The 26,093-nt window shown below is 41.3% G+C and overlaps 1 long non-coding RNA gene across 3 annotated transcripts in view; it reads right to left on the reverse strand.

Annotated features, from left to right (window-relative positions):
- Positions 1 to 6,088: 6,088 nt before the first annotated feature.
- Positions 6,089 to 26,093, reverse strand: part of LOC308677480 — a 44,872-nt gene continuing 24,867 nt past the window's right edge. For 2 of the 3 annotated variants that reach the window (XR_014028497.1, XR_014028498.1), the window contains 2 exons: positions 11,924 to 12,024; positions 6,089 to 6,479 (listed from right to left, as the gene is read on the reverse strand). This is a non-coding gene — a long non-coding RNA (uncharacterized lncRNA). Of the gene's footprint in view, positions 6,480 to 11,880; positions 12,025 to 26,093 lie in introns of all 3 variants that reach the window. The other variant, XR_014028499.1, reaches the window with a different exon arrangement.

A 26,093-nucleotide genomic window follows, 5' to 3' on the forward strand; every position in this document is an offset into this window, starting at 1 on the left:
TAGAATACATCACAGAATTTTCTCCTTTTTGGTCCCCAGGACCTCCCTCTCCTTCTAAACCACCTATCCAGGCATCCCTTGAAAGAAGCTGTGATGTGTCTTCTCCTATCTTTGCACACATAAACACACACACATGCCACACAATCAGTGGCAACCTCATAGCATTCAATCTTATCTGGAAAATGTTTTTCACAAGGCAACTGGACTTTGTTTTTCTTTGAAGACGTTTCGCTTCTCATCCAAGAGGCTTCTTGAGAGAAGCAAAACGTCATCAAAGAAAAACCAAGAAGTCCAGTTGCCTTGTGAAAAAGCATCTTTGGGATGGATAACTATGACCTGGATGACTGAGAATCTCCATAGACATTCAATCTTATCCTTGCTCTTCACTGTCTTACACCCTGTCCCCAGCCCCCCCCCCACCTTTCTATCCTCTCCAATTTGTCTTCTGCAACATTATTGAAGCAAAAGCTCATTTTGAAATAGCAGTGAAGGTGCCATGAAATTGAGAGGTTAAGATTACCTTGTTTCTACCACTGGCTTGATGGAACTATATTCTGTGCAGGAAAATTAAAAAAAGATAGTTTAACCACTAGATGGGACTCACACTGCAACTAAAGATTGATACTGCTGCAACTGCAAACATTTTTTTTAACTTAAAAATAGAACACAGGTTGTAAAGTTCAGTAGTTCACCTATAAGCAGCCACAATTAATGAGAAATAGATCGAGTAGCCTTTTCAGCTTTATGTTTTTGGGGAAAAATACTTTTTACTTTTAAAAAGAACAAAAAGGCTGAATAGCGATTCTAATGCAAAACCTAAGTCAAACAGATATAGAAGTAGAAAATCAGGGGTCCTCGATGCTCTCTGAGCTTGCTTGTTTTCTTGCAGATGTTTCATTACCCTAACTAGGTAACATCATCAGTGCTAGTAAGGAGTGCAGTTTGCTGTCTGTTTATATTCTGGTGTCTAGCCTGTCTGGGTAGGTAGGGGCAGTCTTAGGAATTCTTTTGTTGGGCTGTGTACTAGTGGCTCTGTGGCAGTTACTTGATTGTTGGACTGAAGGTGACCTTAGAGTTAATCTATGCTGATCTGAGTGCTGATTACTAGTGGAGGAAGTGCTGGAGTCTTTTTCTCTTTTGAGCTGGTTTGATTGTCTCTTTTGCATAATCTATAGATGTTGTTAATGTATATGTTCCTATTGACGGCTGATTTATCAGAGTGCCAGGCTTCTAGAAATTCCCTGGCATTTTTGGATTTAGCCTGGTCTAGGATTATCACATTTTCCCCAATTGAAATTATGGCTAAATCTGTCTATATGTTGTGAAATTAAAGAATTTTTGCCATGCCTTTTGACTGCCAGTTGGTGTTCATGGATGCTTTTTGCCAGTCTTCTGCCTGCTTGTCCTACATAGTGATTATTGCAGTTCTTACATTGTATATTGTAGATCAAGGGTCCCCCAATCCCTAGTCCATGGACCGGCACTGGGCCACGGCATGTCAGAAACTGGTCCACGCAAACAAGCAAAGCCCCATCCATGGGATGCAGGTAGAACATGAAACCACGCCCCCTCCAGTGCTCAGAAAAACCTCTCTTCTTGGAACCAGTCCCTGGTGCTCAAAAGGTTGGGGACCTCTGTTGTAGATGACTCCCCTTTTTTCTTCTGGGGTTGCTGGGTCTTTGGGTTTACTTAGGATGTTTTGAAGAGCTTTAGTTGGCTACGTTGATTCCATGTGGTTGTAAATAGTCTATTTGCAGTTTCTGAGATATTCTTGATGTATGGCAGTGTTAATTCTTTTTAGGGTTTGTGTTGGTTGTGCTAAATTGGGTTGAGTGGTCAGGGACTTTTTGATGAAGCTGCGTGGGCATCCATTTTGTTGGAACATTTCCTTTTTCTACTGTTCTGGGTTGCTGCAGTACGTTTTGGCTCATTTACACAGCTTCTCTTGTGGGAGGTTAGGTTGTTGCTTTGGTAGTAGAGCACCTGGTTAGTATGGCTGGTTCTTCTGTACACTTGTGTTTCTAGTTTGCCATTGTGGTCTCTGCTGACTAGGATGTCTAGGAAGGGAAGCAAGTTGTTTTCTTCTTCTCTAGTAAACTGGATTCCTTTAAAAATGTTATTGATGGTTCTGTGGGTGTTCTCTAATTGGTCCTTTTTTCATTATGGTGAAGGTGTCATCTATATATCTGATCCATATTTTCAACTGTATTTGTGGAAAATGTATGCTCGTATTCTATGCAATGGTTTCTCTAGATAAATCTGATGTCATTTCCACTAAATAAGAAATCTGTTAAGATGGCAGCGCCTGGATCGGCTGCAGCTGCATTGGCTCTCAAAAGTGAAGTTTTTGGAGGGATATGAGGGATATAGGCCACATGAAGGTTTTAATGTGTTTGAGCAACGTAGTGGGACTAAGCTAACATACGACCAACAAGCTTTGCTGGTACGGCGAGCTTTTAGCTGTTTCGGAACTGTTGGTGAGACCATTAAAAATCCTTTGTGCTGTTTGAAATTGTTCTGCCGGCACCAAGATCTGACTGCTGGCACAGCGACAGATTCTATGGCAAATCAGGGCGGTTTCTGAAGGTGGCAGAGGAGAGGTCCCGGGGCTTATGGAGCAAAGGAACTGGATAAGGCTGTCAGCAGGCCCAGAGGAAGGAAGAGAGGCTTTTGGAGGAGTTGGAGGTGGCGGCAGCGTGCTCCAGGTGTGAAAAGGAGTGAGGCCCCTTTAAGGAAAAGGTGGAAGAGACAGGATCAGAAAAGGGGAAGGAGTCGTGCAGGAATACAAGCTAATTTGAGGGCTAATCCACATGAAGCTCTGTTTCCATCTGTCCTGTTTGCCATGGTTCGCTCCCTAGAGACTAAAATGAACATTCTAAAACTTGAGCTGGCCACAAACAAGGACTGTATATTGGCAGTGGTGACCCTTTGAGAGCTGTATGCAACGAAATTTCATTTTGATGTATGCCGATTGGGGTACATTCAAAGTGACAATAAAGTTATTAAGTAGAGCTGTGAGCACTTAGTACCCTGTGAGTATCCAAAATGGGGAGGGAGGGGCAGCATAAATGCTAATGTGTATTTTGCTGAATTATGAATGTTCCCTAAACTGTCATTTTTAGTTTTTGGAATTAAGTGGGAAGCAAAGCAAGGACTTCGTACAATGAAGAAAAAAGTCCATGACAATCAATATTTGCCACAGTTCCTAAGTTCGTCATCATTACATCTAAAATATATACCAATGGAAATGACTTATATACTGCTTCACAATGCTTCACAGCCCCCTCTAAGCGGTTTACAGAGTCAGCCTACTGCCCCCAACAATCTGGGTCCTCATTTTACCGACCTTGGAAGGATGGAAGGCTGAGTCAACCTAATCAAACAAAATTATTACCTCATTTCTTTCACATCCGCTTTGACTAGTTACGGACATCTTAATATAAAATCCTGACCACTAAAATCTTCGCTTTTTGGTGAAGGTTGTTGAGAGTGGTGGCGCATCAGCTTCCTCTGTTCCTGGAGGAAACTGATTATCTGGACCCGTACCAATTGGGTTTCAGGCCCGGACACAGCACGGAGACGGCATTGGTCGTGCTGGTGAATGATCTCTGGCGGGCTCAGGACAGGGGTTGTTCCTCTGTCCTAGTCCTATTAGATCTCTCAGTGGCTTTTGATACCATCGACCATGGTATCCTACTGCGGCGTCTCAGGGGGTTGGGAGTGGGAGGCACTGTTTTACGGTGGTTCTCCTATCTCCTGGGTCGCTCGCAATCGGTGTTGACGGGAGGGCAGAGATCCACCCCGAGGCCTCTTGTTTGTGGAGTTCCTCAGGGGTCGGTTCTCTCGCCCCTCCTGTTCAACATCTACATGAAGCCGCTGGGTGAGATCATTCGTGGTTTCAGGGTGGGGTATCATCAGTACACTGATGATACCCAACTTTTTCTTTCCACCCCAAAACAACCCAGCGATGCCCTCGCCGTGATGTCCCGTTGCCTGGAGGTGGTCCAGGTCCGGATGGGGAGAAACAGGCTTCGTCTCAGTCCTGCCAAGACTGAGTGGCTGTGCATATCGGCATCTCGGGTTAACCAGACCATTCCACCTTTAACGATGGGGGGTGAGGTGTTACCCCCCATTGATAGGGCTCACAACTTGGGCGTCCTCCTTGACTCCCGGCTCAATTTTGAAGACCATATAGGAGCCGTGACCAGGGAGGCTTTTGCCCAGGTTCTCCTGGTGCGCCAGTTGCGACCCTACCTGGACCGAGATGCCCTACGCACAGTCACTCATGCACTCGTGACATCCCGTTTAGACTACTGCAACGCTCTCTACATGGGGCTGCCCTTGAGGACCACTCGGAGGCTTCAGCTGGTGCAGAATGCGGCTGCGCAGGTTGTGAGGGGGGTTTCCCGATACTCCCATGTAATACCTCTACTCCGCGAGCTGCATTGACTTCCGGTTGCCCTCCGGGTGAGATTCAAGGTGCTGGTGATGACCTATAAAGCCCTAAATGGCTTGGGTCTGGGATATCTGAGGGAACACCTGCTGCCAGCATCAAGTTCCCTTCGTCCAGTGCACTCCCACAGGGAGGGTCTTCTCAGGGTGCCGCCGGTAAAAGATTGCCGGCGGGTAACACCCAGGGGGAGGGCCTTCTCAGTGGGTGCGCCTGCCCTCTGGAACCAGCTGCCCGTGGAGCTTAGGACTGCCCCCGACCTCCGTTCATTCCGCCGGGACCTGAAGACCTGGCTCTTCGAGCTCTCTGGCCCAGGCTGAGAATTTTAATTTTAATTTTAATTAGGTTTTTTTTTTACTTTTTCAGGGACTGTTGTAATTAGTTTTAATTGTTTTTAACTTTTGTATTTCTTGTTTTAAATACCCTGTAAACCGCCCTGAGTCCTTCGGGAAAGGGCGGTATATAAATCCAAATAAATAAATAAATAAATATGTTGTATACAGATTTATATTTTTGGAATTATGTAAATAACTGTGATTAGTGTCAGTCTTCAGCCATAGCAATACCACAATGCTAAATAATTATATGGTCCACTCAGATACTAACCCAGATCTGGGTGTTTTACAGCCCTTGGGTCACATAGGGCCCTGTGACTGTCCCTGTCCAGCTCACAGTGGCAATGGGGGGGGGGGGAGGAGAGCCAGCAGTAGTGCAGGGAAGCAGTGGCGGCCGCCCTCCAGAACAGTCCCAGTTTCTCATGTGGCTCCTTGAGAAGATTAAGTGCCCACCCGTGCTAACCCATTAAGCAAAAAGGAAATTCAGTTCTAATTTAAGTTCTAAAACTTAAAGTATATCAATGTTGTGATTCAGGGTCAGCCTGTGGGTTCGGGAGTTGGGTTGGACGACTCAGAGGAGGAGGAGGGGGGTGTTGAAGAGCTTGCTGAGGGGATTGGACAGCTTGATGAGAGCCCCCAGCAAGGCCCCTCTCATCTGGTCACGATGCAGACCCAACTGTGTGAGCCTGACAGCGTGGATGAAGATGACCCACAGCTGGCCCTGTTCAAGGACGCCCGACGCAGGAGGCAGTCAGTCAGGAGTAAACAGGGAGGCAATGGGGCACCTCGGAAGGAGGCACAGAGAGGCCACGCCCTGAACTGTATTTAAGGGGAATGTGTGGGAGGGCTGGTTTGCTGAAGGCAACCGCTTGGATTGTTCCTGCGTCTTAGCTCGTGTTTTATGGTTGGTGTCTTGTCTTGCTTTTGTTTTATGTGAATAAATTTGGCAGGCTTTATTCCAGCCTCTTGCCGTTTGTAAAGGGGTCGTCCCTGCTTTTGCTGCAGGGCCGGTAGCAGGCTGGTACAGAACAATCAATACCTTTTCAATTCCAATCAAATATGTTATTTTTTAAAAAATTAAGTTCATTTGATTTTAAAAAATTCCTACTCTTTGGAAAGCCTACTGCACAACCTGCTCAGGTACAAAATTCACGGAGTGACTTCAGCTCAATCAACATCTCTCATTTGAACCCCTCAGGGTTGTTGGAAAAACTAAAATGAATGCGAAGAATGAAAACATGAGTTCTTGATGGAAGGTTATTATTATGCAAACATCACAATTAAAACACAAGACACAAATAACTGCATAGAACCGCATTACTTTTTGCAACTTGCAAATCAGAGGAAGTGACTGAAACTAAGCTTGAACACTCATATAGATGCCAAGTTTTAGACAAGCAGCAGCTTCTGAATGTCTTTAGGGACAGCCCCACATATAAAACATAATAATGTAGAGCGCAGACAAATAATGGCACAGACTTCACATTTGCTACATTATGACTTACAATGTTTAACAATGCTAGAAACAACTTTCTCCCGGGCAGGCAAAGCTGAGGGCAGTTCCAAGATGCAAAGTTCACCTTTTTAGAGAAGAAAAAACCACTGTCTTTAGAATGTATCCAGAGAACTTCAACTTCCATATTCTCCTCCTGCTTTTGCTTAGAAAGTTCTCAGCCGTTTTCCATCTTGTGCATCTAAAATACAGTAAACATTTCAGAGAAGAAAATGACAACACACTGGGATAAAAAAAGAAGACCTATGCAGTGGTTCAGGTTTTTCCCCCCAGTTAAAATAGTGAACAATGATGACAACAGTAGGTTAAGAGGGCAGGATAATATTTGTCATTTTAAAAGTGACGTATTATTTATCATCATTCTTTTTCATGATTTTTTTTTAAAAATGGAAAAGCCAAAGAAAGAAGCAGAACCAGATCTGCCACTCACCATCTACTTACTGGCTATATGTGTATAGCATACTAACCATCACGTGGTTTGACTCCTTTTGACTTATTGTGTTGTGTACATTCAGTCATTTGAGGTTTGTTGAATTAACTATAGTTAAACTATGACTCAACTTCTGCATTCAAATATTTGAATGCTGATCCTAAAGTGGTTTCTTTTGGCTTTCTGTAGTGTGTGAACTGTCTGAAGAGAGAGAAACTATGGTTTACAGCTATACTGGATGGCTTCACAGACTTCCTAAGCTAAACACATACTAATATAGTCATGTTTCTTTCTTTTAATTGAAGGAGTGAGATACAAATGTGAGGAGCCAGCTACTGTCCAACCATCAGTTGATCATAATAAGAAACCACCATTTTTAAAAAAAATATTTGACAGACGATTCTTATTTCTATAGAAATCTACTGGGGCAAAAGATAGGAGGCAACATTTTACTTTCAAGGACTTTTGGCCATTCCCCAAAATATTCAATTGAAAATTAAACCAGAAGTCATCATAAGCAAATGCACGTATCAGCAGGCACAGTATTTGTGGAAGAGAGAAGAAACATTGATGAACTGTTATCATTTTAATGTTTCATAAGGATCCATCTCATTTTTAATTTACTATTTTAAAAATAAGCTGGTTCCGGGCACAACCTTTTTTTCTAGCATGTGGGTAAAAGTAAATATTTGTAGGGGATAAACTAATAAATTCTATGTTGTAATAGCAAAGGAAGGTGAATGAACTGATATCTTGTTGATGAAATGCTTTTTGTTTGTTCATATTAAACCAGTCAATCTTACTGTCCCAGCAAAGTTAAGTGAAGAGAATGCAGTTAGTAATTAACCCTACTTGAATCATCTTACCCCCAAACTACCAATTTATTTAAATCCCCAAAACCTCTACAAATATCTTAGTTTCCTATTTGTAAATAAAGTGCTTAACAACTCATTGTGGGGTGGGAGAAGGATAATTGTACATAAGACCTCAGGTCATAAATGGACATTGAGTCAGTAATGTAGGCAGAGGAAAAGTCCAGCAGTTAACCTAAGGAACATACTTTTTATGTTCAGGACAAACTCTTATAAAACTGAAAGAATGGCAGATTCCCACCCATCCCCAACTTTCCACAAGTGGAGATAAATACCAAAAAAAAAACCCCCATCCTTTGAAATAACTCACAGAGAGTTCACTAAGAAGGCACTGTACAACTGCTGTTATTTTTTAATCTTGATCCGATTGGCCATTTTTGTCCATTATGAAAGTTTTGCTTCTGTGACAATCCCCATCAAACAGTGCAATAGCCCCCCCCAAAGCATCAGATAAACTGACCCTACGCTGAATGGACTGAATAGATGGAATTCAGCTGTAGTCATTCCCCCCCCAGCCTCTCCCATGTAATCTTATTTATACAATATCACAGCTGGCAATAAACTACTAGACTGAGCCTTTATGATTCCACCAAGGGTTTTTAAGAACAGATGTTTAATTGTTACAAGGTTTATGAATTGCTGATTAGACCCAGGGCATTAGAGATGAAGGATTTTTCTTCACCAGGCATACAGCTGTTTTTCAATTATCCCTTTCATTCTATGAAATTGTGGAGGGAGGGAGGAAGGAAGGAAGGAAGGAAGGAAGGAAGGAAGGAAGGGAGTTATCTATCCTTATTCCCAGAGGTGGACCAGATTTTTGCCAATCATTTTATCTGCAATAAATTGTAAGCCTGTCCTGAAATCCCAACGCTTGCCAGAAATTCCTCATCTTTACCTCTGTATTCTTAAAAGAAAAAAATGTTCTCAGAAAGCATGAGGAAGAGCAAGGAGGAGCCTGCTTTTTTAACATCTAGGCAGGTGGTTGAGAGGACCTCTTTTCAACCATCTTCTCTGCAGAAGGACCCTAAACCTGTAGCTTGTTTTGCAGGGACTAACTGTATTTATCTGAAATTTTGAGCCTGTGACTGTTCTTCCCTTTATTTTTCCAGTTTCCTTTTTCCCAAAAGACGACTTTTAATACCATGGTGTTTAAAGGTTTGCGAATCCTTTTGAATTTTCAATCTTTCTGCATGAATAAGACTTAGCTTATGATTTGTTCTTCACACAGATAAAGAGAACCAAGTAAACAAATGAATAAAAAAACATCCTTCTTCTTTTATTTATTTATTGAGGAACATGATCCAAAGCTGCATATTTATATAGCAAAAGTATCTGAACATTTGCTTTTAATAATTGGTTGCACTCCATTCCCAGCCTCTGAGCAACAATAACTGCAACTAAACATTTCCAGTAATTGATTATCAGTCCTGCACATCGCCTTGGAGGAATTTGAGCTCATTCTTTCTTATAGAACAGCTACAAATCAGGGATGTTATGGGTTTGTATGAGCTGCCCACTTCATGCCCTTCCACATTTCTCTAGAACGAAGGTCGGAAGTTTGGTTTGGCCATTCCAGAACAATAACTTTCTCTACTTTAAGTATTCTTTGTTCACTTGCTGCACACCCACTTTCTCTTTAGCTTCAGTTCACAGACACAATTCATAGCTCCATAAATGGCAGATTATGGCATTTATAGTTCCAGCAGTGATGGCAAGCCATCCTGGTCAAGGCAGAAAAACAAGCCCAAATCATGATACTGCCATCATCGTGTTTCATAGATGGAATAAGGATTTCATGCTAGAATGCAGTGTTTGTCTTTCATTTTCGTCTTTGGCTTTTTATTCAAGCCGGAAAGTTCAATTTGGTCTCATCCATCCACAGAACATTCTTCCAATAGGCTTATCCACATGGTCTTTTGCAAACTGTAGACCAGGCATGTCCAACCCATGACCAATAGGTTGCATACAGCCCTGGACAGCTACTGTAGTAATGCAGCCCCACAAGATTATAAACTTTTAACATTATGTGATTTATACACATTATTATATATTATATATTTTATATGCGGCCCAAGAGAACTCTTCTTCACTCAGTGTGGCCCAGGTAAGCCGAAAGGTTGGACACCTATGCTGTAGATGGCCAGCATTATTACTTCTGGAGAGTAATAGATTCCTCCTTGACCTGACTCTAATTTCCCCTTCTAATGAACTGATAATCCTAGAGATTCACACACTTTCGCCATAGATAAATATGTAACTTTCATTCATTTCCCTCAATAAATAAACAACTATAGGTAGTCCTCAACTTACAACAGTTCATTTGGTTCACAGTTACAATGGTGCTGAAAAAAGTGACTTATGACCATTTTTCATAGTTACAACCTTTTCAGCACCCCCATGGTCACAAGATCAAAAGTCAGATGCTTGGCAACTGGTTCATATTTATGACGGTTGCAGTGTCCTAGTGTCAGGTGATCCCCTTTTGTGACCTCGTGACAAGAAAAGACAATGAGGAAGCCAGATTCGCTTAACAACTGGGTTACTAACTTATCAACTGCTGTGATTCACTTAACAACCGAGGCAAGAAAAATTGGTAAAATGGGACAAAACTCAACAAATGTCTCACTAAACAACAGAAATTTGGGGCTCAAATGTGGTTGTAAGTCGAGGAGTAACTGTACAATGTTTTGACCCACTTCTTTAATTGGATTCTCTTTATTTGATTTTAGGACTTGTGTGAAGAACTGATCACATTTTAGATCACATTTACGCAGAAATAATAATCACATAGGGTTCACAAACTTTTAAATGTCACCGTATTTAGAGATTTGGCTTCATTGGTTTAATGACTGGCGAAATAATTGTTTAGTGGGGTTCCATTTGGTGAGGAGGTCTGCCCATAAAGTTTTCAATGGCTCTCCCTCCCAATTTCTAACAATTAGTTGCTGGTGGTGGCCTCTGTTTTGAAGAGCTTAATGAGAAATTCCAAATTGGAAAAGGTGTTAAACCAGTTTCCCCAAGAGAGCTTGAACCTGAAACGAGATTCACACAAGATGTGTATGCATTATGTGTTTGTGTCTGTCTTTCTATACCTATGTATGTGTGTATGTGTGAGTGGCACTGCTGTCAGTTTTACTGAGTGTTGTTAGCCATAAAGAAAATGGGGAAAGGAGCTATTGTCACCTGCTTTCCAGTGGGGCCAGACATAACTGAGAAGAGAGGCAAGAACTGCGTAGAAAAGATTAGCACGCCTTCCCTTTGCATCTAGTACTGCAGAATGGTATCAACTATCCAGGGCTGTGGCAAAAATAACCTATTTTTTACAGTTAGCACTTCTTTCCTCTCCTTTCCTACTGCCAGAACTACCGCATAGTATCCACTGTGTGTTCACATACGCTGTTCAATGCTGTTTTATATATGTAAGATAAAAAAAAACTCTAACCATATTACTGGGAAGCTTATCTTCTTAACTTTTGTTCTGCCCATAACAGCCTACCATCCTTTCTGCCTCACCCCATTTGCAAAAAAGGCAAGCATGAATATTCCAACAGATGCAATTGCTTTTCTTTTTTTCTTGTTTATATAACTCCAAAACTCAAGAAGAGAAGAAGTACATTAGTAATTTGAATGCTTTCCCCCTGACTTAAGCGTATGAAATGCTTTAGCAAAGTTTATACAGAAAGTTTGTGCTTGCAACTTTTGTCAGAGCTCTGGAACTCTAAAGGGCTACTTCAGCCTTCTTGTGAGTTTGTCTTGTCATTTTCAGTTCAAACATTTATTTTCTTTTATAACCAAGATATCCCGGAAATCCCCCAGCATACTGCAATTCCAGAACAAGAGACAAAGAGAGAGAGACACACACACACACACACACTCAAATGTGCATATCACTACAATACTAGCACATGCCATATGAGAGAGACTTAATAAAGGAGAAGAACCTCAGCCCCTTCTAACTGTGCCCCAAACATACCAAAACAAAATGAAACTTTGCATGGAAGTCTTCTTAGTCACAAAAGTCTGCAGGTTTTGGGTTTTGGTTTTTTTTTTAACCTAAACGGTGCAGAAGCAGTGTATGCCTTTGATTCTTTAAATTTTAAAACTCCAGAGGATGTCTTGAAGAGAAACTCTTGGTCTCTTTCTGCCAAGGCTGACTAGTTGCAACACAATTCTTGCCACACCTTAATCATATACTATGAGCCATATCTTGAACCTAAATCTGTCTGGCTTTATCATACATGTGTATCCCACATTTTTCAATAATTTTCACTATGTCTTGCTCAGTGCAACTTTTCTTCTTGATTTGTGAAAAGTTCTACTCACATTCAGGTTCATTGTTGAAGTCTTTAGTAAAGCCCTGTATCATTTGAAGTAACATCTGTGTTTTTCCTCTCGAAACATTGTAGAGGAAGCAATACGGTAGCCTATATATAAATATAATAATAATAATAAAATTAAGAATACACAAACTAAAGAGAGATGCTAAGAAAAGGGCAAAATGGATCAGATCTAGATAGCATTCCTGCCCAGATTAAACCAAGTAAAAAGTGGGAATGAACGGCTTCAGTGAAGAAAAAGTTAAAGAGAGAAATGTGGTATCGGGAGTGTTGGAATATTTCATTAGAGCCTTGCATGTGATGAGTAAGGAAAAAAGATTTGCAATATTTGAGGAGCCAGTTGGACTTTGTCAACAGAGTTGCATCACTTATGTACAATCAAGACATGTTGTCATATGTATAAATGCAGACTTTCAGAGGGAAGAGTGGGAGGAGCTTATTTAATAACAAAAGGCTCTACACCATCATAATCATTGCTAATCAGTTTTGAGCCTGATTCTAGAATAGACTTGGGCATTTTATGGCCTGCGAGCCACATCCAGCACTTTGACTGTCCCTGTCTGGCCCACAGCGGGGGGGGGGGGTGGTGGTAGTGGCAGCCCTCCACAACCATCCCAGTTTCTCATGTGGCCCCTTGGGAAAATTAATTGCTGACCTCTACCCTATTCACATACGTAAACACGCATGTAAAAATTTCAGGACAGATAATAATGGCCTTGAATAGTGGCAGGAAAGGCTTGATACCCTTGGATTAATAAAGATACCTACATATTTCTGCCCATATAGGGGGGAAAAATCTGAGTCTCTTTATCAATGCTCTTTTCTAGCCTCAACAGTTCAGAAAAACTTCCTCTGCAAACACTAATTTTAAAATAGGATTTTTTTTAAGTTAATGCAAAGAAGACTCAGACGAACAAGGTTTTGTCATTACTGAAGGACCACTGAAGGACCGTGCCTCCCACTCCCAATCCCCTGAGACGCCGCAGCAGGATACCATGGTCGATGGTATCAAAAGCCGCTGAGAGGTCTAATAGGACTAGGACAGAGGAACATCCCCTGTCCCGGGCCCTCCAGAGATTATTCACCAGAGCGACCAATGCCGTCTCCGTGCTGTACCCGGGCCTGAAACCCGATTGGTACGGGTCTAGATAGTCAGCTTCCTCCAGGACCAAAGGGAGCTGATGCACCACCACGCTCTCAACAACCTTCACAAGAAAGCGAAGGTTGGAGACCGGACAAAAGTTGTTTAATACAGCTGGGTCCAAGGCAGGCTTCTTGAGGAGAGGTCTCACCACTGCCTCCTTCAAGACGGCGGGGAAACTACCCTCACTCAAAGATGCAGATATCACCGCCTGGAGCCAGCCTCGTGTCCCCTCCCGAGCCGCATAAACCAGCCAGGAAGGGCACGGGTCCAATAAACACGTGGTGGAGCTCAGCTTCCCCATAATCCTGTCCACTTCCTCTGGAGTCACAGGATCGAACTCCTCCCAGATAACATCGACAAGACCACCCATGTCCTGATCGTCAGACTCTGCCCAGTCGGAGTCCTAACCGGTCCGAATCCGAGCGATTTTGTCCGACAGATGTTGACTAAACTCCTCGGCACGACCCTGCAGGGGTTCCTCCCTCACCTCCTGATTAAGGAGGGAGCGGGTCACCCTAAACAGGGCGGCCGGGCGGTTATCTGCAGACGCGATGAGGGTAGCGAAGTAATTAGACCTCGCCATCCTCATCGCCGCGAGATAAGACCTAGTAAAGGATCTTAGTCGCGATCGGTCGGATTCAGACCGGCTGGATCTCCAACAGCTCTCTAGGCCCCGTCTCCGACGCTTCATCTCCCGGAGCTCCACGGAAAACCATGGAGCCTACTGGGATCTGCACCGGGTCAGGGGCCGCAAGGGTACAACTCGGTCAAGTGCCTCCGTGGCTGCCTTTTCCCAGGCTTCCACTAAGGCATCTGCCGAGCTGTGAGCAAAGGAGGCAGGTGATGACCCCAGCGCTGCCTGGAACCTCTCAGGGTCCATTAAGCGCCTGGGGCGGAACCATCTCATTGGTTCAACAGGCCCACGACGGGGAATGGCAAAACGGAAGACCAGCCGCAGGAGATGATGATCGGTCCATGACGGGCAAAACAATTGGAGAACCCCCACCAAGATCATCTAACCACCGTCCAGATAGAAAAACCAAATTGAGCGTGTGGCCCCCCACATGAGTCGGTCCCTGAATTACTTACGTCAGGTCCATGGCCGTCATGGAAGCCATGAACTCCCGAGCTAACTCAGATGATCCTCCCAGGGATGGTAGATTGAAGTCACCCAAAACCATAGGTTTGGGGAACTCAATAACCAGCCCCGAGAGGATATCGAGAAGTTCAGGCTGGGCTGCTGCTGCGCGACTAGGCGAAAGGTACACCAGCAGCAAGCCCAACTGCGCCCTAGGGCCACATCTCAGGAGGAGGGACTCACACCCGGCTATTTGGACAACGGTGGCCTCCTGCAGACACAGGGTCTCCCTCATAACTGCCGCCACTCCCCCGCCCCTACCCTGAGCCCGAGGCCGGTGAAGCACCTGGAAACCTGGTGGGCAAAGATCAGCCAGAGGGATACCACCCTCTGGGCCCAACCAGGTCTCTGTAATGCAAGCCAGGTCCGCATGCTCACCCCCAACCAGATCCCGGATGAGAGGAGCCTTATTGACAACGGACCTGGCATTCAAGTACACCAGCTGGAGCTCAGGTGGCTGCTCATCTTCGCTCCCGGAGTCTCGGGGCGAAATCAGAGGGTCGGAGCGCCTCACCGCTTGGAGATAGCGGAGACGCACTCCCAGATGTCGATGCAGCCCTCTGTTCGTACACCTGCTGCCATTCCCTAACGTCATGGGAATAGGTAATCCCACGACCCTCTCCAGAGCCCCGGAGGCAACCAACCCCAGCTCCCCCCCTACGTGATCAATCCCGGACCTGGCCTGAACAGTTGGTGGACTCCCCCCCATTTCCATCCAACCATGAAATCCCTCCCCCCTCCCTAACCCAACAAAAAATTTAACTAAAAAAGTAACCAGGGGCCTCTTATTAAATTTGTACCGGAGGCCCCTGTCCCTGCCCAGTACTGTAGAAACTACCTTTGAAGTAAAGGTTTTAAAGTACTCAGAAACTGCAAAAAAGAACATAATACAATGGTGGAACTGTTTAAAACTGTGTCTGAAAATGAAGTAAAATCATTTTGAATCTTTCACTCGATATAGCAAGTATTTGTTTATGGCAATTCACATACCACATACACGCATATAAACTCATACATGCCTACATAGTGTATATGCCCATCTGCTACTCTCTTCTGAAGTAATCAATGTTATGGAAATAATAATCTTATGTTAAATGTAAAGCAAAGAAAGTGAAAATGTAAGATGAAGAAAAAGGAAATATATCTAAATTTATTTTATATTAAGACCATCTATTATATATCTCTGTTCCTTTCTATCCTTTTAAACCTTCTTGCTTTTATTGTGTCCATTACACCACTTTGTACATTGCGTGTATGTGTGTGTACACACACACACACACACACACACACACACACACACACACACAGAGTTCCTCCAGGCCTTCCTGTCCTCCACTATCTTCTGGAGTCCATTTAAGCTCACGCCTACTGCTTCAGTGGCTCCATCCAGCCACCTCATTCTCTGTCGTCCCCTTCTTCTATTGCCCTCAACCTTTCCCAGCATTAGGCTCTTCTCCAGTGAGTCCTTCTTTCTCTTTAGGTGGCCAAAGTATTTGAGTTTCAACTTCACGATCTGGCCTTCTAAAGAGCAGTCAGGGTTGATCTCCTCTAGGACTGACTGGTTTGATCGCCTTGCAGTCCAAGGGACTCGCAGGAGTCTTCTCCAGCACCATAGTTCAAAGGCTTCAATTCTTTGGCGGTCAGCCTTTCTTATGGTCCAATACACACACACACAGACACATGTTTTTGTCTTTAACTTCCTCTTAATCATGCGTCAAGGGACGCGGTGGCTCAGTGGGCTAGGACGCTGAGCTTGTCGATCAGAAGGTTGGCAGTTTGGTGGGTCGAATCCCGAGTGCCGCGTAACAGAGTGAGCGCCTGTTACTTGTCCCAGCTTCTGCCAACCTAGCAGTTCGAAAGCATGTAAAAATGCAAGTAGAAAAATAGGGACCACTACGGTGGGAAGGTAACAGCGTTCCGTGCGCCTTTGGCGTCTAGTCATGCTGGCCACATGACCACGGAGACATCCTCGGACAAGCGCTGGCTCTTCGGCTTTGAAACGGAGATGAGCACCGGCCCCTAGAGTTGGAAACGACTAGCGCGCACGTGCGGGGGAACCTTGACCTTTACCTTTTTAATCATCTTTGCTGGGTTGGTCACCAGGACCAGAGGTTTTGTCTTCTGATGGGCTCCAGCACAAGCTTGGAAGACGAAACCTGTAGTCCCAGATTGGATCTTGTAACATTATCCTGGGACACGTATATTCGCCTTTGTTTGTCATTCATTCTCTCTATATGACTTAACCACTTCAATAGTTTTTTTGTACTGGATGCTCATATTTTTGTTCAATTCACGTTCAATACCCATTCACTACTGACCTATTTCTACTTCATATAAGACAGTAAGCAAAAACGTAGTCTTGTACATAGCCATTTTCACTTCTGATAAATATTTATGCCTTATTATTCACCACTTATTACTCCTTACCTTGCTGGTAGCATTTGCACATTTAAAAAAATTTCCATCCATTTCTCCAGGAAAACATTCTACTAGATTACACATAGTTATCTGCCTGCTCTAATTTTTCATACACACACACACATGCACAATGCACAATGCACAATACAATTTGCTATGCACAATACAATTTGCTATGATTCACTTTATCTTCCTTGTCAAAAACAATTACTTTGGCCTTTGACTCATTAATTTTCAGATCCAGACTTCCTCTTGCATCATACAACTAATATTTACTGAAAATTATTCACATTCTTAATCAATAACGTGACATTCTCTGCATACAAAAGTACACAAACATTTACATCCTTAATAATATCATTACAAGCATTTTCTTATACATTCATCCATAAGCTATTAGATGCCCTTCTCTTACTTTCTCCTAAATGTCAATCTGTTTGCTAAACTTTTCTTTTGTGTGTGTGTCTACGTGTGCCTTTGAGTCAATGACTGCATGGACAAAGTGTCTGCAGTTTTTCTGGGAACATCTTTCAGAGGTGGTTTGCCATGGCCTACTTCATAGAGCTGAGAGAGAATAGCCTACAGTCACCCAGCTGGTTTTGTGCCTAAGGCAGGAATCACCTCTCCCAGTTTCTAGCCTGGTGCCTTAATCATTGCACCAAACTGACTCTCTAAATATGCCTATTTCTATTATATATTACTCTCATCACATTCAGCAATGCTATTTCACTCCATATTTGAGCAAAGCGCTCTGTTATTCTAGCCTATTATCTTTATTACATGCTTTCTCTACACCAGCAAAAGGACGTCTTTCTCACATTCATACATTCCTCAGTGACATGCTGAAAAGTCTGGTCTGCCACCACCTGTTTTACATAAACCCATACAGCACTTCTTACATTTTGTTCATCACCACTTTTCATACTTTTTGATCATAATTCTGCCAAGCATCTGCCAGGCACGCTTAATAAAACCCCCTCCAGTGGTTTGTGATGTGCTCCTGATACTTCTTTTGCACAGGATAATAGTATCACTCATCAGGCGTAGATGCATTTTTCACACACACATTAAGCAAGTCACATAGTCATTGAGAAATAAATTCTTTCCATAATTTAACATCTCTTCAGTTATACTATCTATTCTTGCAGGCTTGTATTTTTTTTACATTCTTGTAGTACTCATAATTTCCTTTTCATCATGTTTTTATAGCACTTGTTTCGATTCCACTTTCTGATATCACTAACATTCATATATAACTCTCTAATGCAAATACACACAAATACATAATTTAAATATTCTCCATTAATATTTTGACACATTGCTGATGCTCAGTAAGATTCCTGAATTTTTAAGAACCTTGTATTTAGGTTCTAAGCTAATCTACTGTTTCAATTATAGTCCTTTCTTCAGATCTTAATAGTAATTAAGACTTTAAAAGACTGAGCCTCAATTACAAGGTGGATCTAACATTTATGAAATGAGGACAATTAGGTTATCACTGGGATCTTGACATATTATTTGACTGTTCAATTGCACCCAGGAAGAATCATAACATCCCAATTATATATGAGACAAAAACATTAGTTGGTAGATAAATTCTTTATCCCATGTTGACCGCACCTGGTCTGACTTTGCCTATTATTATACATATGGAAGTAATGGTTAGATACAATAATGATTAATTATATTAAAGAAAACAATGGCTTTTAAATGCTTTATAAGGTTCAGTAGATTGTCTGTGTAAGTTCACATATTTTCAGAGCATGGAAAAACGTCTACATCTTTAGAGTTACTAGAAGCAAGTGAACAAAATATTGGATATTGCCAAAGAAACTTTAAATTAATCCAACTAATTATCAGATTTGTCTTTCTGTAGTGTTCTGTTGAATTGGTAACTACATTTTCCTCATTTATATTTCACTAGGGTCATTTTGCTAGTGGTCTACTCACTGGCTCTTTTGATCTTTGTTGCGGTTTGTCAGCTCCACTTTCGCAGAGCCATCTTCAGTTTGCCATACCACCTCCAGAAGTTACTCTATTTCGTGCTCTTCCCCAGAACTTATTTTCAGCAAGCTGTTTTCCAATATAGATTCACTTTCATTACTACCATAATTACATTTTCCTTATCTTTTTTTCATATTTAAAATGGCATTATAAATTACTGCCTTATCCTGGCCAGTGGAAAGGAAGTATGTGCCATCCATTTCTCAGAATTAGTGCTAAATAAATAGGCATAATAGAACAAAGAGCATTTAACACTATTTGTTTAGAGTTGGCATTAGCTTCTAAGTAAGAATTCAGTTCATATAGAGACAAGAAATCCCAGCACCACGTCAATTATATAACAGCTATTATTTCCCACATTTGGACATCACCCCCACTAGGACATGTAGCATAATCCATCCATCATTACGCCAAAATGATGCTGATGAGAACAAGCTTTATGGTGCCTCAGTGATGACTAGGCAATGCTAGAAGGTATTTTTTCTCCCCATTAAATTTCTATAGCTATCCAACTCAACCAAGTGACTCTGGGCGGCTTACAATTCTAAAATTATAAAACAATTTACAAACATTAAAACAACAATAACATCTACAAGCTAAATGCGTTATTAGAAATATTTTGCTTCTCTTATTTAAGGTGGCAAAACTTTGAGAGAGAGAGACAGAGAGAGACTGAACATACTTCATAGGATTAATTGCCATGGAAAGCATCCCCTCTACAATCTTACTACAGGTAGTCTTCAATTTACGACCACAATTGAACCCAAAATTTCTGTTGCTAAGTGAGACAGTTGTTAAGTGAGTTTTGCCCAATTTTACAATCTTTGTTGCCAGAGTTGTTAAGTGAATCCCTGCAGTTGTTAAGTTAGCAACACGGTTATTAAGTGAACCTGACTTCCCCATTGACTTTACTTGTCAGAAAGTTGCAAAAAGCGATCACATGAGATAAATATGAGTCGGTTGCCCAAGTGTCTGAATTTTGATCACATGATCATGGGGATGCAGCAATGGTCGTAAGTGTGAAAAACGGTCATGAGTCACTTTTTTCAGTGCTGTTGTAACTTTGAATGGTCACTAAATGAACTGCTGTAAACGGAGGATTGCCTGTATCACATTGCTAGAGCAGGGGTAGGCAACCTTGGCTCTTTTATGACTCGTGGACTTCAACTCCCAGAGTTCCTGAGAAGTCCACGAGTCATAAAAGAGCCAAGGTTGCTTACCTCTTTGCTAGAGGAAGTTGTGTGGTCCCGTTCTCCTGTTAACCTTCTCCTGTTAAGCGAGTTAATCTTAATTATGTGTTTGACATATCAACACCTAGTTCTGCATTTTATCTTCACTGAAAATAACTAACATGAAGCCCACCACACACCATGATTTTCTTGCTTAACCATATGGAAGTAGTTTTGTATTATTACTATTGGTCTACATTTCTGAAATATTCTGAAATTTCCCTTCAAAGTATTATTCAGACTTCACTCTACTTAGGTTCTAAGTCCAGCAAAGACTAGCGAGATACTGCTTTTTACAGCACTATTAAATCAACCAAAATGACACAAAAGAGTGTGCAGGCATTTGAATTTTTCAGAATTTTTAATTAGGTAATTACATTACGAAAAAAGAGAGAAGAGACCAAAACAGCCCAAAAATTAAGTCAGAAGTTACAATCATGAACAATGAAATTAAAGCTAATCCTGTCACAAAAATCCGTGCTTGCAATCTGTTTATAATGCAACAAGTTTGTAACTTGTTTATAGTATGACCACTAGTGGTTTCTTGAAGTTTATGTCTTAAAAGATATTTGTCTGCTTTCACTTCTAGCCTTTTACCTAAGCTATTTGTCTGCTTTCACTTCTAGCTGTTGGTGCAGCTAGCAAGATGGCTTCTTGCTGGTTGCGCCAACGGTCATTATCAAAGATGTAGTTTGGATTTCAGTATACAGTGCATGCCTGAGGTCATTACACGCCTCCTTAAGCAAACAGGGATCCACGCCAATTGATAAATCATTTACAAGGATAAGTCAAAAGTGAAGAACGAGAGATTAACCAGGTCACCGCTGTCCTGACTGAATGACGTGCTGGAAGAGCTGAACCAGCAGATCCTAGAAACCTAGCCAATAAGATCCCCCATGAGCAGATGAAAATGCATGAGAAACACAAGACAACTTTTTACCAGTCTGGATTAGCAGCTAAGCTATTCAGCACTGAACTCAGCGACCGAAGATCAGTACTTTGCTCAAACATAAAAATCTCATATGATTTTAGTCATTCATTCCAACATGAGATTTGAAAGACGGAACTTGAAAAAAACAGTCACAGGAAGGAAACAACAGGGGGAAAATATCAATTAGTATTTTTCTTGCTTCTGTGGCATAATTTTAAACTCTTTTTCCCTTCCTTCATCAAAGCCACACCTGCTATCCTATGGAAAAGAACAGAACAGAAATTGTTAGGGATAGAACATAAGGGAAGAACTATTAAACATAGATCAATATTATAAATAGTTCTGTCTGCAGTACTACAGGTAGTCCTTGACTTACAACCACAATTGACCCCAAAATTTCTGTGGCTAAGTGCAACAGTTAAGTGAGTTTTGACTCATTTTATGACCTTGTTATAGTTTTTAAGTGAATCATTGAAGTTGTTAAGTTAGTATCACAGTTGTTAAGTGACTCTAGTTTCCCCATTAACTTTGCTTGTCAGAAGTTAGCAAAAGGTGATCACATGATTCCAGGACATTGCAACCGTCATAAGTATGAGTCAGTTGCCAAGTGTCTGAATTTTGATCATGTGTCCATGGGGATGCTGCAACAATCATTAAGTGTGAAAAATGGTCATAAGTCACTTTTTTCAGTGCCGCTGTAACTTTGAATGGTGACTAAATGAACTTGTACTTGTTTACTTATGCACAAAAATCATGAAATACTGTAGGATGGCTGCATCACGTGACTGTGATTCTATGATTTAATTTCTGCTTTACACTCAATCATATTCTTTAGACCCGAGTTTCAAAACCAGGAGCAATTGCTGGCATTATTACTTCAGTCAAGAATAAACTTGTGTACTGTATTATTTATATGTTGACAACACTGAGCATGGCACTTGAGTATGTCCTACACCCGAGATGGTTTATTTAAATTGCTAGTGAAACAAACGTTACATTCAAAAGAAAAAGTTCTGGATTAAAAATATTTACCAGCAAATGGCTATTTTTCCATGCAGATAATAGCGTGAGGGCACCTATCTGACATCTTAAGGAAAATATAATAACCATTCAAGGCAGACAGATATTAATTAAGAAAAAAAAAACCAAAATTTTCTTACGTGCAATGTGAAGATTTGCAAAGACTACCAACCTCAGCTTGATGTTCCTACCACTGAAAGAATAAGTTTAGGATCTATTTTAAGCTCCAAATCCAGAAATAACCAAGTAATCTATCCTATTCTTTACACAAATTCTGTTAGTCTGGCTTCCCCTCAATATGAGCTTTTTAATTTAAAATATACTTGTCAGAATGTAGCAATCGTTGTGAGCACTTCCAGTAAATGTTGGCTATGGTGGCTTTCCGAAACAGTTGTCCATTTTGTGCAGCCAACCATAAAAAGGCCATTTCCCAGAACCAGACTGATGAGGCCTAAGGAAAGAACTTGTCAAAGAAGTGGAATACAAGGCAGATGTAACATGTGGGCTCCAAATCATTGAATCGAGAACAATTGGCCTCTCTTTCTGTTTTCTGTTTTGCAAAGCGATGAGACTAAACGCAAAGGAATTTGTTGAGAAACTGAATGCAACAGTGGAACAGGAATTAAGATGGCAGGAAAGGATCACAGCACTAAAAGTATTGTCTATTTGTCCTTATAAAGCATATAATAAAAGTTGTTTCACGGTAGGGAAATGTGCAAAGTTCAGAGTGCACCCCCTACCAATTAAAAAAAAAAACAACCCATGGAAAACATACATGCTAGGCAAAATGAACATTTCTTTTTTTAAAAAATCTACACTTCTCTTAAAGTAACACATAACACACACACCTCACTTCCCACAATCTCCCCAGGCTGCCCTCTCTAGGTTCCTTAAGACCCCTTTATCCCCTGCCATCCAGCTTACCTGGAGTCCATCAGAATTTAGCACTAGATCTCCCTTCTCTTCAAGGAATGACTCAGAATAGTACTCTTAGCAGAACTGGGAATGAAGAAGGAGCTGGCCCTTACAGTCTCCTGGAGCAGAGTGAGGCTTTCAGAGCACAGATCCCTACATTAAGGAAACCAACAGCCTTGACGGGAAGTTCTGTTTTACTTGAGGATCCTTTGGAATTCTTTCAAATTAAAAAACCTGCATCTTCAGTGGATTATATGTAAAAATTACATTCTCTCTCCCCGTCACATCTCTCTCTCTCTCTCTCTCTCTCTCTCTCACACACACACACACACACACACACACACACACACTTATATACACACACACGAACCTTTTGTTTAAATGTCTTACATTTTCATAATGTTGTACTCATTTACTTTACAATTAAAAGTTTTAAACCATGAAACATGGCTAAATTTCTCCTTCCTCCTCCTCCTCCTCGATTTTGATCATGTTTTGCCTGATCACTTTCCTCTATCTCATCAGTAATCTTTGTGGGACTGCAGTAAATGACTTTTTACAACCAGAGCAGTCCCAGGGTGACATACCAGCTATTAGTTATTTCAGAACATCTTACATAAGCAACAGCTAATTCAATCCATTTGATAAAAGTGGGTTGTGAAAGATTTACGGGCTGTTTTCTATTTTAATTAAAAGAGAACCAAAGAAACGTTTCCGTGTTATGGGATTTTGGATGGGAGATCTAAAAGAAAAGGGAGGGTTTCTTCACTGTGCCTCTTTAATTGTAATCAGATCCAACAGGTAACTTATTAAGCCCTTTGCCTTTTGCACTGCAAAGGGATAAGAGCAGGTAAAGTCCAGTAATTCTTTAACTAGGAGATGGAGCATTTCTTTAGTTGAACAACAAATAGTCTTTTGTTTCTTTGGCTCAAAGTTGCTGACCGGATTATCTGCTACACAGTCAACAATACCTCAAAGTAAAGATTGTTAATGTTGCCAAAAAGACAACAAATGCCCTTTTGTTTCCTTGGCCCAAAGTTGCTGACCCAAGTATCTGCTTCACAGCCAAGTACTACAATGGAAAGAGCATCTGCTCTGCCAAAGATAGACTTGTGATAATCTGTTTCTTCGCCCTATGTGAGAGCTTTGGGAAGATTCTTCCCTCCAGTTTTTATCTTGCATTTGTGGGAGGAAGCATTGCCATGTTCTCCTTCTCCAGATTTTGGAGCAGCTTCTTTTTAGTTGCTGTTTTAAGATTGTTTGCAGAATGCAAAAATCCTCCTGGGATATCTGGAATATTTTTGCTTTTGGCCTCCAGGAGCTATGAGGACAAAGAGATTTGGTTTGGAAAACTAGCTGCGGTCTCATCCAAATTGTAGATTAAGTTGATTGTCTTGCATGAAACTCCCCGGTTTGCGTGCCAAAAAAAGGCTGTACTGTATCTATTTGTAATCCCTGGAAGATGTTATGTCTATATATCAACTGGATCAGATAAGTAGCTTGTTAAAACAGAATTCGTCAACCAGATGTCTTGGATTTCAACTGCCATAATTCTTCAATTGCCACCTCCCTAGATCACATTAAGGCCACTGCATTCAAAGGGCACAGATCTAGAAAGATGATTTCAGAAGAACATAACATGCATCTAACTCCCATCAATATTTTTTAATGGGATGGGATGAACAAAATGTTTTCAGAAGATGTAAAGATCCTCAGTATTTTCGAAACCTGCTTATTACAATGTTAAATTAAAATCTAACAATCAAAGCAAACAGTCTGAGCTTGGGTGGGAAAGCAGAAGAGTCCCCTGGGTTCATTAAGAAACCTCTCCATCGAGGCAGAACCAGTGCATTCTAATGTGAGAGAACAGATTTTCACTAACTCACAGTACTTTTTCACTGCTTTTCAACTGTATCTGACTCTCATCAACTGCCTGGGAAAGTGCAGTTTTCTTGACAAGGTTTTTCAGAAGGGCTTTTGCCATTGGCTCCTTCCTAGGGTTGAGAGAGAGTGACTGGCCTGAAGTCACTCAGCTGGCTTTTGTGCCTAAGATGGGACTAGAACTCAAGGTGTCCTGATTGCTAGCCGGATGCCTTAACCGCCACTCCAACTGGCTGTTAGATCACAGTACTGTATAGCAAATTATTCAAACCACTAATCATAAAATACAAAATAGGTGAGGCAAGATCATTTGTAGATCTCATTTCAGCTCATGAAAGAATATACAGTATACGCTTTCAGGTTATTGCATTTTTATATTCATATAGAGAGTCACTCTTAATACCAAGCTAGCAGAAATCAAACTGATTACAGGTACTGCAAAAAAACCCTGAAGTATGCATGCACTTCATGCAGCATATTTGTTAAATATTTGAAAAGCAATAGTTTATTGATACACTGAAAGATAAATTGAAAGAAGTGTAACCTTTTGAACATTTTTCAAAGCACAATCATTTTCCTTTGACCAAAAAGCCACTGCATGTGACAAATTTAAAGAATTTAGACATGGTATCTTAAGCCGAGGTTTCACTTCCTAAATGGAAAAGCAAAGAGGGAAGTGAATAGTTTTGAAATAAAACTCAAGTATCTAATGGGAGGAGCACAGCTGTAAGCCACATCCTGACTGGGTCATGATACTTCTAGCTGGTAAAAGTCCCTCTTAAGTTAATTACCTACCGATTTAAACCAACATTATTAGTTTTGCACATTAATAAGCAAAATCTCTTCTCCATTCTTCTGTGGTGTTTTTCTTATTCAAAGCTTGACAGTTTTGATCCAAACTTGCCACTCTAAAAATAGACCCCCTCCTGTCTATAGAAGATATTGGAGTTTTCCTGTTGAGGAATAGGGCCAGTTGATCTCCAGGGCCAGATCCCAGGCTGTTGCAAGGGTTCCCCTCACAACAGAAATCAGTGAAAGTCATCACCCCACTTTATTTCTCCAACCCTACTGGATCTCCTCTGAACTCAGCATATCCATAGCATTAAATATGAATGTTCCTCCTCACAAGGTCAGTTATAGTTTTTACAAAAATCATAAGCCACATCTGCACAAGTAGAATGCCAGAACATGCAAGACCTGTGTCCTTATTAATCCCGTCAATAGTAACAGCTTCCCAAGTACATAAGATAACATAGTGGAAATATGCCTTTGGTTGATTTACATTAAAGAAAAAAAAAGCCTGCTATCTTAGAAAAGATCATTCAGGCCATAATAAGTGTAAAATTCTGAGTTCCTGATTCTACCATTCAACTTAATTAATTTTCAAGATGAACTGCTAGTTTACATTTCTAAATTGTTTGTTGAAAACAGTACTAGATTGAACATGCAATAGCATGAATTACAAATTAATTCATG

This window comes from Vipera berus (assembly GCF_964194415.1).
Source record: "Vipera berus genome assembly, chromosome: 1".
NCBI classification, from domain to species: Eukaryota; Metazoa; Chordata; class Lepidosauria; order Squamata; family Viperidae; genus Vipera; species Vipera berus.